Raw genomic sequence first — 9,908 nt, 5'->3', positions numbered from 1 at the left:
AGGAGGATGAAGTCCTGGAAAAGACATTGGGCCCTGTACAGGGACTAACGGACACAAGCAAGTGATAGGGCTTGGAGGGACTCTTTAATTGCACAAATCCGTCCCCGTCATCCACTTGCATAGATTGATAACGGATAATCACCGCTGTTCGAAAAGTTTTTTTACTGCATGCTATGTTTATTATTTGTGAGAATGTTTCCTTTTTTTGAGTTGTAGTATGGAAATAAGGTATATTTTGTAAAAAATGAATGTTCTTCTCAGTTTAATATCTTGATACGTCCCCCATCGTAGGACTACATATTAAACCGTTTTTGGAACAGGGAGCTGGATCAGGAGCTTGCGCCGTCCTCTCCACACATCGGCCCGGTATTGCAGCGCCTCCGGGAACGGTGCACTACCTTCTATCAGTGGCGAAAAGACAGACGTAGCCAGCCAGCAAGCAAGCGAGGTGGACTGGAGCTCCTTCTTCTCGAGTCTCATCTCTTGTCCGTCTGTGTCTCTCTCTCCCTGTCTCTGTCTCCCTTCCCGTCCTCCCTCTGTGCACTTTCTCACTCTCGACTTTCTCGGCAAGCAAGCAGGCCCCCTTTTCAGCTCCCATGTGTTTTCCCCCAAAAAACTTAGATGTATAATCTTTTTTTTTAGGGAGGCAGGTGTGGTGTGGTGTGGTGCAGTGCATGTCCCCCTCCCCAGAGGGAGCTGCCCCTTGCCTTTGCCCGCAGGTGCTGACGGTCCACTTTTGCCTGCAGCTCGCTCGACACAGCCGCTGCTGGTGGGAGGGGCCTAAGCTAAGGAGGCTGGAGCGCCCCCCCCCCCCAGCTTCGGTCGTTGTCCGTGCGGCCGGTAGCTGTGTGTGTACCAAGCTCCAGAGGAGTCAGTCTGCACCGCTGTCCACCAGCGGAACACCAGCGCATCGGTCCGCCTTTTGGGGATCGCTTCTCGGCCTTTTTGGCCAATTTCATGCAGTACGTGGCCTAACCGCGGCTGTACGATTTACCAAAAAGGCCTGAAGGCGAGAGGAGGACGTGCGGAGAGAAGACTAGACATCAGGGGGCAGCAGGAGCAGCGGAACACCAGGAAGACCTTTTCCATCAAGCCGGAATCGCTCCAGCTGAAGGCTGGGCACTCATTGTCCCGTGAGGGACAATTGAAGTATTTAGTGCGCTTCGTTTTGAAGTCAGAGTCGGAACTGTGAAGGTTGGAATGTCCAGAGGGACTTTTGAGAAGGATTAGCCATGCTGTTTGAGTTGGGAACAACTCTCCAGAGATCTAAGAACATGGGATTCTGTCAGTAACCCAGATAAAGGAAGGGGAAAAGGAGGGGGAGGAAGGAGGGGCTGGAAGAACCTTCTAGAAAAGTAGTCAAAGAAACACGTTTGGAGACACACTCTCTTGCCATCCTGTGTATTCCATCTTTCATGAACATGAGTCTAGTTAGCTCTGTGGAGTGTCCAACTCCGGAGTCTTTCTCAGAAATAGAAGGGAACAGTGACTTAGATAGGCTTCTTAGTCCTAATGGATAACCTTTCTGTGTGTACCATAAACGTAAGAGGGCTAAGAAGATATAGTAAGAGGATTGCAGTCTTTGATTTCCTTAAGGATTTGAAAGCTGACTTTCTTCCTACAGGAAGTTCATGTTTAGGGTGAGAAAGACAGCAGGCATTTTACCAAAGAATGGGGGGAGGGCATCTCAGAGTGGAGTATAGGAGGAGTACAGTCTGCAGGAGTAGGCATTCTTATTAGAAATGAATGTTTTAAACTAGCAAACTCCTTTGTTGTGACACCCGGAAGAATACTAATAGTGGATGGACAGGTGGGGAGCGAGAATCTAAGACTAATAAATGTGTCCGGTGCAGAAAAGATTAAGGAGAGATTTCTTTACAGGGATAGAGCCTTTATTTTTGACAAATAGGAAGATCATACTAGGGAGAGACTTAAATGAGGACCTTGACAGTAGTAGGACAGAAGGAACTAGGAGGATTTGCTCCCTTTTCCAAAACTATGACCTAGATAGTGTAATGCAGAGCAGTGGAGGAAGAGGGTGCCCACTTTGGAGCAATAGCCAAGGCTCAGAAAAGAGACTGGACTACATCCTGCTGTCACAGAGTTTTAAGGTAAGGCAGACAACAATAGTCCCAGCATGGTTATCGGATCACGATTTAGTTAAAGTAGAATTCGAGAGTGATTCTGGAAGTTAAATACAGAATTTTTAGTAAAAGACTAATTTAAAATACTAATAAAGACCAATTAGAAAAAAAATGGGAAGCAAGAAGGACCCTATTTGATTCAGCAATGGAGTGGTGGGAAAACACCAAACAAAGAATAAAGGGAGCATCAATTAGATACTGCGGGAAGAGGAGTGGTAAGGAAAAGGAGCAAATCTCCAAAGTACAACAGAAGTTGACTGGTTTGTATGAGAGGAACAGTGGTGGTGTGCATGTGGAGAAAGAGGAAATTTTAAGAACCAAAAACCTGTATATGGAGAAAGCTAAAGGGTTTCTCTTTAAGCCTCAGAACCATGCTCTAGAGATTGAGGAGGGCAATTCTACCTTATTTAAATGGTGAGAAAAGACCATAAAAGGATGATACTTGACAGTATCCAGATGAAGGATGGGGGTGTCACTAGAGACGCGAAGGAGATGGTAAGAGAAGCCACTAATTTTCACAGAGAATTCTTTAAGGAGGTGCCAACTCTGGAGAATACAGACACGATTTTAGATACACTATAAATTAAGGATTGCAGTGGAGAGTAAAATTGGCTTAGAAGAGGAGTTGACCCTGGAAGAGGTTGAGCAGGCACTTTTTAGTTTGAGTAAAAAGAAGGTACTGGGTATCGACAGCCTTCCAAAGGAATTCTACAAAACCTTCTGGCCTTCGATCAAAAACACACTCTTAAACATTTATACAGAATTCTTAAAGGGGGAACATTTGGGCACAACTATGAGGACCAGTGTGCTATCTCTGTTGTATAAGAAAGATGATAGGACATGCCTTGAAAATTGGAGACCTATTCAATTGTTAACAACAGACTATAAGATCTTAGCGAAAGTCCTCTGTCTAAGACTACGGGAGGCGTTATCAGAAGTTATCAGGGATGATCAAACTTGTGGAGTAAAAGAGTGTACGTTACTTTGGAATTTACACCTGATCAGAGATACTATAAGTTGGGTCGAAGATAGGCACTTACCACTAATTTTAATAAGCTTAGACCAGATGAAAGCTTTTGATTGTGTCAATCACAGTTTTTTATGGCAAGTTTTAGAAAGATTTGGTTTCAGGGGAAAATTTATTGGTTGGCTGCGGCATTTGTATATCAGTGTTGGAACTCGAGTCAACATCGATGGGTTTTTAGGAGAGACGGTTGCCATCAAGAAGGGAGCAAGGCAAGGGTGCCCTCTGTCACTCTTACTATACGTAATCTGCCTAGAACCAATGTTAAAAATAATAAGGTCACATAAAGAAATAACAGGTATAATGATTCCCAGCAGTAGGGGCCAGCAAGCTTAACTTGCGGCTTACGCAGACGACAGTCTTGCTATTAGACTCAGACAGGGGAGTGATGAGGGCACTTGAGATCCATGATCATTTCAGAGAAGCAACAGGTTCGAGGCTCAACATCGGGAAAAGCAAAATAAAATACTTTGGCACATGGAGAAACAGGAAAGAGACACCGGGTGGATTAAAGTTAGTATCTGGACCTATTAAAGTTTTAGGGGACTTTTTTGGGGAAAGTATTTTTAAATGCATGGGTCAGCATGGTTAAACTGGATAGTAAAACTAAGATTTCTGAAAATAAAACTGGGTCGCTGGAAAAGTATACAACTGTCATATACAGGAAAGATAGCAGTAGTTAAAACGGACATCTTGTCCACTCTTATCTTTTTAGCGTACAGTTTCCCTCTGCCTCCGACATTCAGGAAAGAGGTTGTCATAATAGTTTTCAATTTTATCTGGAACAACAAATATGAATACATACAAAGGGCAGACATGTACAGGACAATAGGAGAGGGAGGGAGGAGTGTTCCCAACATCCCCCTGAAACTGGACATAATTTTCATTTCTGTTTTGTGTAAAGCTTGAATCTAGTATCGAACCTAGACCCAAAAGCGGAAGCACTGCCGTGGCATTACGAACATGCTAGGAAATGGTTTAAACAACATCCAGAAGGGAAAGATGAGTCAGTGTGTCTACAACACAGAACGTAACACAACGTTTCGGCCGTGGAGCCTGCTTCAGGTGTGGAAGAAGAAGAAAGCTGAAGAAGGCTCCGTGTCCGAAACGTTGTTTTCTTTCCTTTTTCTTCTTTCTTCTTTCTCACAAAAGGTAGATAATAGCAAAAGGCATCGAAAACCACACAGACTTTAATGAGAGGGCTGGATATTCACTCTGTTTTTGGATCCAGAAATCCAACTGTGACTGTCATTTCATTTCTGACATCAAAGTCGCATCAGATGATAACTCGAGTTACTTCTCTTGTTCAGCACAGGTCAGATCCTTGGGTATTCCTACGACATCAAAAGTAAAGGGGTTCCTGATTCACTCTGTTGTGGCCTCAACTGGAAAGTACTCTGAGAACTGTTCTTCCAATGACAAGAGGTGCACTCAATCACATCATGAACAGCAGCATCAAAAGCCACACCATGTGTGTGTAGATAGTTTTTCATCTGGGAAAGAAATCACTTGCATTGATTTTATTAACAAAAAGCTGCAGCTTTTTCTTTATAGGAGTGATCTTGTCAAATCATGTAAAAAATTGTTAAAGAGAACTCCTGCAGTCCCATATTCAGCTCATTGAAACATGTGATTATATCATCCAGGTAGGCTAATTTTACCAGCCACACTGGATCATCAAATAGACTTGCCAAGAGAGAGTGCTGGTCATGCAGAAACATCTGTACCTCAGAGCGCAGCTCAAAGAGCCTCGTGTGCGCTCTGCCCCTTGATAACCATCTCACTTCAGTATGTAGCAGAAGCCGCACATGTTTGCTGCCCATTTCATTACAAAGCACACTGAACAGACGTGAATTCATTGGTCGAGCCTTGATACAACTCACAACTTGGACAGCAGAGTCTAACACGGATTTCAAATCCTCAGGCATTTTCTTGGCTGCCAAGGCCTCATGGTGGATGCTGCAGTGTGCCCACTTCATATCTGGAGCAACCTCTCTAATTCGTGCAACAACACCGCTGTGTCTGCCTGTCATCACTCTAGCACCGTATGTACAAACTCTGACGCATTGTTTGCAGTCGATGCCATTCTCTTCAATAAATTCATTCAGAAGATGAAATATGTGCTCTCCTGTAGTTCTTGTTGGTAGCGGCTTGCAGAACAGAAAGTCCTCATGCGACATGCCCTCAAACTCATATCTAACGTAAACAAGCAAATTTGCCAAATTGACGACATCTACAGACTCATCTAATTGCAGTGAAAAGCATCTGCTCATCTTAAAGCGCTCTGTCAGCGTACTTTTGACATCTGCCATATCAATAATTCTACAAGTGACTGTGTCATTCAAAAGGGCCACCAGGTCGAGCTGTTTAGCATTTTTTTCTCCACACATAAGTATCAGCTCTTTTGCCAACGGTAAACAAAGTTCTTCACCGATAGTGTGGGTCTTACCTGCTTTAGCAATCTGCAAGCTTGCATAGTAAGATGCTTCTTGGGATTTGGAAATTGGAGTGGCACTGTTCCTTATGGTGGACTTGCGCTGCTTCAGATCTTTAAGTTTCCTTTGAAAAAAATCAACAGGCTTATCCTTCAAGAGCGCATGTTTCGTGGTAAAGTGCCGCCTTAAATGTGCTGGCTTCATGCTTTCATTGCTGAGACTCACAGCACACGACACACTGTGGTCTTGGCTCTTCCTCTGTCCCGGTGTAAGTAAATCCCAAATTGAGATCATTTGGATCGTACCGCCTTGTAGCCATTTTCCGACGCTTGCTGACACTAGCAGGTGTAGCAGCTGTCACGCCCTCTGCAGCCAGAGGGCGCTCCTTCTCTGTCCTGTCCCTAGTTTCTGGTCTGCTGTCCTTCCTGTCCCTCTCTTTCTCTTGGGCTATATATTTCCGGGTCTTGCACTCTGTCCTCGCTCAGCATTGACGTTCGGATGTCCTGAGACCCACCTAGCACCAAGGCGCCCCACGTCCGCTCCCTGAGGGCATAGGTTTCTATACGGCATTCCCGAACTCTTTGCACTAATGAGCCCGGGCCTTTTTCCCGTCTCGCCGCTACGCATATGGGTCTTTTTCCGCTCTCCTGCTCCCCACGGTTAGTCCCTTTGGACGTCCGTGACAGAATGCTGAGCCACTTACTGACCCCGCGAGCGGCGCTTTTTGTCTTGCCGCAGTTTTTTTTCTTTTGCTCTGGGCTATTTTTTTTTATTATTATTAGTCGGTTCCTCTATTCTAATCGCTGGATATCACTCTGATCTTCCGTGCCTGTGAGCGGGTCCTGCACCTGGCTTTCCTCGGGTAGATCACTCCGGTATCAGTGATTGAATGTTGAGCTCGGTTTCCCATCCTGATTGCTGGATATCACTCCGGGCATCCGTGTCTGTGAGCGGACTGCGGTCTGGCTTTCCTCGGGTTGTCCACTCCGATATCAGCGTCAGCTTGGTGAGTTCTGCCGTTCCTCCATTCTTTTCGCTGGATATCACTCCGGGCATCTGTGTCTGTGAGCGGACTTCGGTCTGGCTTTCCTCAGGTTGTCCACTCCGATATCAGCGTTAGAATGTGAACGTGCCCATTTGCCGTTCCTCCATTCTTTTCGCTGGATATCACTCCGGGCATCTGTGTCTGTGAGCGGACTTCGGTCTGGCTTTCCTCAGGTTGTCCACTCCAATATCAGCATTAGAATGTGAACGTGCCCATTGCCCAGTCTGCGGTATTTTTCCCCGGGGTTTTTGTGGTTTTTTGCCTTTTGTTTTGATTTTTTTCTTCTTCCTGGTTTCCCCTCCTTTTTGGTCCCCCCTGCTCCATGGGTTTTGGAACGTTGGTTCCTACCTGTTTTTGGTTCCTATATGTTTTTTGTGGTTTGTCTCCCTGGCCTTTCCCAGGTTTTTGTTTGTTGTGTATGTGCTTGTGTACTTTTTTGTTTTAAGTCTCCGGAGCTCTACTCGACCCCCCCTTCCTCCACCCAATAAAGGTTAATACCCCGGAGGAGGGGGTAGCTCTCAGCCGTGGACTCCCGGAGGTTTCCTTTCAGTTAAATGAGGTTTTTCCTCCCCCCAGTGCTGGGCAGCTCATTTATTTGTATGGGCGTTAGGAGCCGCCCATGAAGGGGGGGGTACTGTCACTCCCTCTGCAGCCAGAGGGCGCTCCTTCTCTGTCCTGTCCCTAGTTTCTGGTCTGCTGTCCTTCCTGTCCCTCTCTTTCCCTTGGGCTATATATTTCCGGGTCTTGCACTCTCTCCTCGCTCAGCATTGACGTTCGGATGTCCTGAGACCCGCCTATCACCAGGGCGCCCCACGTCTGCTCCCTGAGGGCATAGGTTTCTATACGGCATTCCCGAACTCTTTGCACTAATGAGCCCGGGCCTTTTTCCCGTCTCGCCGTTACGCATATGGGTCTCTTTCCGCTCTCCTGCTCCCCACGGTTAGTCCCTTTGGACGTCCGTGACAGCAGCAGAGTTTGTGTCGGTGGCAGATGTATAATCCTCCTCAGTCTCAACAGTTGTGTGTGATCTGTCGGAGCTGGCATCATTACTCTTGGTGTCTATTCCTTTCAGCCTGGACGTAATACTTGATTTTTGCGAGGTATTCATTTTCAATCAATTGTTGAGGAATGTGGAGCTGTTGGAGAAATATTTCCCATTTCCCCTTTAAAGGCTGTCAGAAGTCCGCTTCAGAAGTTTTTATTTCATGCGCATGGATGCGAAACAGAGATACTTGATGTATTTTTCTCAAACTAACCCAGAACAGTCTTATTTTTCTATTATTATATTTTTCTGTTATCTATCATGCTTTCCCATGCTTACAAGATTGGCGGTGTTCCAAGATCATGCACATTCTCCCACCTTCCTATTTGCTTTTTTTAAATACAATTGGTCACTTCATAGCATGCATTCCTATAGAGTGGTATAGAATTACATTTCTAGCTGTGTCCACTCAAGTATTAGCGCGTGCTGTACCGTAGTACGTAGGCTGTGTATTCGACACGCATTAAAATAGAAAATATGAAAAACCCGTCCCGATTTTTCAGCGCACACAACACAGTTCCAGGGTCATTTGGCGTACCACCTGGTGGCACTCCACAGTTTGAGAACCACTGGGTTAATGAATCGTGTGTTTCATTACAAAACCAAAAATATTTTAAATAGCCTGTACATTTTATGTTGGCTTTCTATTTTCTCTGCTATCTTCTTCAGGATGAATAAAGTGGGCCTATTTATCTATCAATCATATTTTAATAACTAGTGTTCTGTACCATGGTACCCCTAAAAGTACCACACTTGTACCATACTGCTGTCAAAATATCATAGGATAAAATAGGTTTCAAGATACCACACTGCACTTTAAGAATACCATGGTATAGAGTATAAGTACCATGGTATACTGTATAAGTTCCATGGTACATGTACTATGGTACTGTCAAAAATACCAGGGTACCATACCATGGTACAATTTCTTATGGGAAGTTTTGTTCCAATTTTAAAATAACTTTTTTGGAAACATTTTTATTTTGTAATGTGTATTTTTTAATGTAATAAAAATTCATATTTAACTTGAACGATTTTTACTTTCATTTTGTCCGATCAAATGCATTTTTCCACCAAGGTCGTTTAATTTTGTAAGATGGGAAAAACGTACTATAGGTTTTGCAAGAATGCAAATTAAACGTTATCATTCGCAACTTCAGAGGGTTTTTTGCAGGTCTCATAGTACATTCACTGTGATACAACATGGGATGATTAGGAGAAAGGACACAAACACGTTTAGCGTGTTGTTTTTTCCGATTTAAAGTATTTTTATATATGATTGGGTTACTTGGAGACAGATCGGTATTTTTACTCTGGATTCTGTTTGAATCCGAATTTTTATTTTTAATTCGTCCACTAAATTCACTCTAAGCGCACATCCAGATATTTGTTTAAAAGTATTTTTAATTCAGTTTGGAATATTTTACCGTTTATTTAGAGAATTTCCGTACGGTTTTTTTCTGAAGTGATCCCAGTTTATTTGTGGAAGGTTTTTCCTCGCCTCAGAAATAAAGCGTCTCTCTCTAAATATGTGACGGTTGTCTTTTTTCCCCAGTTCTTTTACAAAACCACATTTAAAAAAAAACACGACCTACAGTTAAATGGGATTTTAAGTTTTAGAAGCATTAACATCCAAAGCGAATATTTTTCTTTAAATACTGCAGCTTTCAAACAAATTTTGTAATCTACTTCCTGGTGCTTAACCGATACTAAAAGTAAAGTACATTTTAAGTGAATTTTTTTCGTCTTTTCAGTTCTTTCATAAAACCACATTTTAAAAAAAACTCGACCTATAGTTAAACGGGATTTTAAAAGTTTTAAAAGCATTAACATCCAAAGCGAACATTTTTCTTTAAATACGGCAGATTTCAAACAACACGAACACATTTTGTAATCTACTTTCGGTTTCTTAACTTATACTAAAAATAAAGTATATTTTTAAGTGAATTTAACTAAAGTTTATTTTTTGTCGAAATACTGGCTTGAACTGTGTTATTGCTACTCGTGGTAGGAATTGCGTGGTCAATGTGATTAAACTATTACGGTTTGTAATTGTACACTGTTGGAATGTTCCTGTTTTAGTAAATATATAACGATGGCACTTTGTTAATTTTAACAAATTAAACACGTTGTTATTGGCTTTAATTTGATATTTTTTGTTTTTAATGTGTTTTATATCCGGTACTGATTCAAATATTTCACTCGGTAATAATACATA

At 43.1% G+C, this 9,908-nt stretch overlaps 1 pseudogene; it reads left to right on the top strand.

The window, feature by feature from the left end:
• Positions 1–230: 230 nt before the first annotated feature.
• Positions 231–400, top strand: LOC148808701 (U2 spliceosomal RNA; annotated as a pseudogene).
• The last annotated feature ends 9,508 nt before the right edge of the window (positions 401–9,908 follow it).

Source organism: Atractosteus spatula, unplaced genomic scaffold (assembly GCF_055471065.1).
Source record: "Atractosteus spatula isolate fAtrSpa1 unplaced genomic scaffold, fAtrSpa1.hap1 Scaffold_2, whole genome shotgun sequence".
Taxonomy (NCBI): Eukaryota; Metazoa; Chordata; class Actinopteri; order Semionotiformes; family Lepisosteidae; genus Atractosteus; species Atractosteus spatula.
The sequence above is the reverse complement of the archived record's forward strand: the minus strand, read 5'-3'. Positions and strand labels throughout refer to the sequence as shown.